This window comes from Amblyomma americanum, chromosome 5 (assembly GCF_052857255.1).
Source record: "Amblyomma americanum isolate KBUSLIRL-KWMA chromosome 5, ASM5285725v1, whole genome shotgun sequence".
Classification (NCBI taxonomy): Eukaryota; Metazoa; Arthropoda; class Arachnida; order Ixodida; family Ixodidae; genus Amblyomma; species Amblyomma americanum.
In genome coordinates this window covers 169,838,817-169,844,816 of record NC_135501.1, presented here as the reverse complement: position 1 = coordinate 169,844,816, position 6,000 = coordinate 169,838,817, and positions in this window count along the sequence as shown.

Below are 6,000 nucleotides of genomic sequence, written 5' to 3'. Positions count from 1 at the left end.
TTGGATACAAAATGCCATTTCAAAAACTAAGGGGGGCACTTTGTTGACCTAAAGAGCGGTGAGGCGAAAGCCTTTAGCGCGGTGTTGCTACTTGTGTCACTAACGTCTGGTGACGATGTTGACTGAAGACTACAAAGAGAGTTTAGGCGGCATCCTTTCAGATCAGCGTTCAGGAGGCGTCTGGAAATATTTCCCCGGGAGCGCTCCTATCGCACGATGGTGAGGCCACTCAGTGACGTCACACGCTCATCAGCCACACGGCTTTATCATTTTATTTGTGATGACACCAGACATATCTCTATTGATCGCAGCTGCGCGCAACTGCTTCAGACTGTTGTAGTTGCATTGCTACCTTATCTCCATGACGTCATCTGTTTGATTGAACAGCTATAGTGCGACACTGTTCTGCGAACATCCCCGCTTGCGAGTCTTCAGCCTATAAAGGCTGTCGCATTAAAAAGAAACGAAAGATGCAGTGTGTTAATGTTGGCTAGGAATTTATGCTCCTACATTGTGCATCGAGCTGTGGCCTGCAAGGTCCTGTAAATATTCACTACTACTCACCCCACCGGACGTCGTTTACCTTTTCTTGCAGAGCTGATATGTATCGCGTCGTTTATGTGCCTATAGTGTGTCTCACTGCAGAATAAACTTTCATAAACATTTATCCAGTTCATGCCTATAAATGATTACCTCGCAGAAATCTATAAATCAATACCGTTGTCTTCGCATTTTTGCGCGTAATTCCCAAGAAAGACAAAGTCGCCCAAAGAGGAAGATGTGAAATCTACTTGTCGAGAAGAAAAGAGCATGTGTGAGCTAATGCTGAGTAGAAAGGATAACCCTAAGGAGAAATGGTAATGCTAAGCAGAAAGTATATACGAAAGCACATAGTTCTTCATGAACTGTCACGGGGAGCTCACATGTTCACCATGATCCCCTTATCCAAGTTGTAAACGCCCCTAGACCTGTGTAATATATCCGATTGCAAAAATCATATTTTGCGAGTGCCAGCCAGTGTGTGTGTGTGTGGACATCACCCTATGAAACTCATTGCATCATCCAATCATCAACCTTGATTCGCTGTTTCCCTGTCCTGCCCTCACATTCTCCAATGTGGAGTTGCAGTCCAGGGTCGTGCTTCCACCGGCAGACCTCGCCTTCTTTCCTCTCAATAAAATTCCTTTCTCTATCTCTATCTTCGATTCGAACACAGTTTGTCCTTTTCACTCTTCGGTGTTCCATGACGTGATGCTATCTACCGGTTATCCTTCAACATGAGGCAGTGGGGAAAAAAAAAACTCCTTTAATACTTTCGGTGCCGTAGTGTAGCTTGCAGAAATATTGGAGGTAGCAGCGCCGCATATTTAACGGATATAGTACGGAGTTACAAAAGAACGTAACGAGTAATGAAATACGAAACTGTTGATGTGTTGGAAATAAATCATATGTCGCTTCCTTGTGCACAACGATATTCTTGCAAAAAATGGAAACACCCCAAGCGATGTGTATTATATCAAACTCAATACTCAATATTTGTTTCTCTCGGTCCTAGTCATTCAAGAAAGTGAATTCATTTGCCAGTTATCCGTTAATTGAGCCATCGGGGAACAGCCAAAATACAGGGCATTTTGTTTTTAAAAGAAAAACGGAAGGAAAAAGCGTAACAATGTTGTTCGAAGTCCTCTTCTCTGCTATAGTGTGCGAAATATTCTACCTACCGGCCTCAAACCGTTGTCGCTTATAATAAACAGTTACTTATTAACGTACGGATAACAGCTCTGAGTAAGAACGCAGGTCGAAGAAAAATAAGAGGCAGGTTGTGTATGAGTAAATGCCGAGGGCATTTGCATTTCTTTACCGGCTACCAACACGTGTGCCTAGACTTGGTGGCTCGGCAGGCTCACCTTTCGGTTCAAAATTATACCCAAGGCTTTGTATTCACGGCATGAGTGGAAAAGGCCACCACGACGGTTCAGTGCTTATGGCGCATGGCTGCTGACCCGAAAGACGCGGGTTCGGTCGGGCTCGAACCAGATCGCGGCGGCTGCGTTTTTATGGAGGCAAAACGCTAAGGCGTCCATGTGCTGTGCGATGTCAGTGTACGTTAAAGATCCCCAGGAGGTCGAAATTATTCCGGAGCCCTCCACTACGGCACCTCTTTCTTCCTTTCTCTTTTAACTCCCTTCTTTATCCCTTCTCTTACGGTGCGGTTCAGGTGTCCAACAATATATGAGACAGATACTTTCCCCCAAAACCATTTATTATCGATCACGGCTGCAGCGGTTGATTTTCGGTGGAGGTTAACTTCCAGGGGCCCGTGCACTGGGCGATGTCAGTGCACGTTGAAGAACCCCAGGTGGTCGAAATTTCTGAGCCCTTCAATACGGCGTGCCTCATAACCTGAGTAGCTATGAGACGTTAAACTCCCATAAACCAAACCGATATGAGTGGAAAGGTTCGGGTTTGTCCTCTTTCCAAGCATGAGCACTTATGTGCGGCTACGGATGGAAGTTGAAAGCTTCTGCCTTCACCAGTTCAGCTATATGGGATCTCGTGGTGTTGTTCTTGACTGTAGTCCCCAGTGGGGACAAGTAGGGAATATGAGTGTCTACTCTTTTTGCCTTGCCTCAGGGTGATCCGCACAATAGCTGGCCAGCAATGAGGTCTACAGAGTTATTTTTTTCTTGTTCACGCTTCTTTCTCGCTTCCCATTTTTGATGCCTGTGTTTCTCAGCTGCGTATTTTCATCCCCGGTATGTTTAGGACGAATACTTTATTGGGTTGTTTTCGTGGTATCTAGCATTACCTACTGACAGCAAGCCGCCTGACGAAGCGCCCGCTCTGCGACGGTCTCGGCACCAGGAGTGCTTCGTCAGGCGGCGCTGGCATGCAGTTAAGCGAGGATCGGCACGCTCGGGCAGGGATCTTAGTTTTGCTCTTGATAGTACAGCGCAAAGGAAAAATAATATAAGAGAATTGAAAAAAAATTCTACTCAGTCTCAACACACGTGCTTTACAAACTAGGACATATCTTGGCTGTCCCATTTTAGAAAACAAATCTTCATTGCTCTGGCTTCGTTTTATGTGATTCAAAGACCCAGAGCGACTCAGGCAATGAGAGACGCCGTAAAGAAGGGGTGCGGATATTTCGACCTTCTGGGCTTCTTTACCGTGCACTGACACCGCATAGTACACGGGCCTCTAGCATTTCGCCTGCATCAAAATGCGACCGCCGAAGCCAGGATCGGACCTGCATCTTTCAGGTCACAAGGCGAACACGATAACCACTGAGCCATCGCGTCGGTTTTATCATTTCAGTAAATATACATGACAAATTGTAAATGGTTTTCATGAAGCAGTACAACAACGACCCAGAACCGCAGAAGCAGTCTCCATCTGCACTAAATACCTACTGTCAATACTGACTCTCTACGGCATTCTTTTTAAGTCGAACCAGCAGACTTTGAAGAATTGTGCCACATCTTTGGATTGCCTCACCACAAGTTTCTGTTGTCATCCCCATAAAAAGCACATTCAATGCTCCTTACACAGGGATCCCAGGAGTAGAATATTACAGCATTTATTGTAGCGATAGCTACATTACGGTAACATTTCGAGCCTTCAGCGTGGCGGCGCCGCCACGCTGTCACGTGGTTCGTCACGTGGTGCGGAGCAGCTGCCGGCGGCTCGGCGCCGTGGCTGATCACCTGGTTCGTCACGTGGTTGGTCACGTGACCAAGTTCCACTCAGCCAGGTGTAGGTATCGCGTCACTCTAGGTTTAACCAGAGCTAAACCACCGCCAATTTTTCTTATGCCCCTCAATAATCAAGCGCTTCAAAATACCCTTCGTGAAGACTGGTACGCGCGCCGATATTCAAACGGGCACAATACATGCAAAACCTACCAGGCTGACGTGAACCAGTTCACCATAGTTTTGCGCCCATAACTTGAAGCACAAATACGGAATAGCAATATCATACATCAGCGCACGCTCTTAGAAACAAGCGGGTTGCAGCGCTTCCATGCCTAACGCGTTATCAAGAAAAACTCGAGCAGCACATAGTGGCCGCGGGTGCGCCGTTTCAAAAGCAGGCGTGATCTTGATACAACATATGCATTACTGCCAATACCGCCACAAATTCACTTTGCTTTTTCTGCAAGTTCCGGCCGAACCGAACAGAAAACAGGTGGTTTATGCATGCAGGAGTCCTAACCTAAGGCTGCTACAAGTATCAACGAAAACAACTAATACGCTTCTAGTAGGAACTACATAAATGAAACAGTCTTCAATCAAAGGCGCAGCCATAACAGAGCGCGAACTGAATTGCATTCATTTGCACAATTAAGTTTAGTTTAGTTTAGTTTATGGGGGTTTAACGTCCCTAAGCGATTCAGGCTATGAGAGACGCCGTAGTTAAGTGCTCCGGGAATTTCGACCACCATGGGGTTCTTTAACGTGTACTGCCATCGCACAGTACACGGGCCTCTAGAATTTCAACTCCATCGAAATTCGACCGTCGCGGTCGGGATCAAACCCGCGTCTTTCGGGCCAGCAGCCGAGCGCCATAACCATTCAGCCACCGCGGCGGCCCGTTTGCGCAAATAAGCGCTCAGTTACATTTGCGCTTTCGTAATGTAGCAGTCTGAGATCAGAAACGCATACTGTGCCTCTCGGGCAAATGCTGATAGAGAAATCTTTACGCGCGTGAGCGGGGCTCATGAACTAGCCATATCTTCTTGAGGCGATCTTTACTCAGATTTCAAAATGAAAGCGCAGGCCAGCGGCGGAGGCCAGCAGCTCGGATGACAGGGATGAACGAATCGATGCGCGCGCAACGTACGGGGAGACGGGACGCAGCTCGTAGGTTCTTCACGGTGTTTGTACACGCTGACCGTTCGCGCCTGCAACGTCTTTTATTCAACCACCACACTATTAGCATTCCTCTAGCGCGCTTGACTTCAGCTTTGACAAACGTCCCGCGCTCCAGTCTATAGCGTTAAAATATATATCTTTGGTGAAACGTCGATTTCCACCACGCGCACCAAGTGAGCGCCTGAGTAACAAGGAAAGCACATCTCTCACTGCATAGCACGCCATAGTCCGGATAGGCAGTAACACAAAGGTTAAAAAAAACGTAATCCACTGAAGAACGCCAGTGTGAATTTCCGGAGGTGCCAAGTAAGTCAAGCTCACACGGCGCTAGCCCATACTTCAATTCCGGCCGTCATTCACGAGCTAAATGATATTTCTGGCCGCGCACCTACCTTGCAAAACAAAAAAGCGAGCAGACAGCTAGCGAAGAGCCGCTTATCATCAAGAGTTTCGCACAGACTGCCTTTCCGCGCATTAGGAACAACACAGCGGCACAAGCATAAAATGCATCCCGCATCCTGTAACGCCGCTTACAAACAGGAATAGGAAATGTTTCGCTGCACAGATCTGTTCTGCACATATAGCTCGTCTTAGAGTGGCTTTGGAGACCAAATTGATGAAGCATATTCGTGTAGGCTCGCCGTAGGTGGACTATCAAGTTGGATTTCGCTTGAAACGTAAATTCGTAATGATTGCGAGAAACCACCATCGACACAGGCACATCTGAGCACACGGTTGCTTGCAGCCCGAACGATTTTCCGCAGTATCGCCGTAAAACGTGAAAATGAAACTCATTTGACGGTTGCATCTTCACTATTCGCCTTTTGCCGTGTGTAGCTCGATCTGGTACCGAATACAACAGAAAGAAATTAGTTTATAAACTTAAATTCTCCATTCGCGCTTTAAAAACCGCAGTATTATCTCGGGAACAAAAGCCGAAGCCATACTATCTATACGCGCCGCGCTTCTCACGAAATATAAAAGGGCAATGTTTTTTGAATGATTAAAAAGTTGTAACGCATGAAGTCTTTTCATGTGTGTTTTTGCTTAGAAAACCGATATGGGCAACATAAGCGCGTCATCGGCTCAGAAGCAGCACGCATTTGAGAAGGAACGAAGAAAT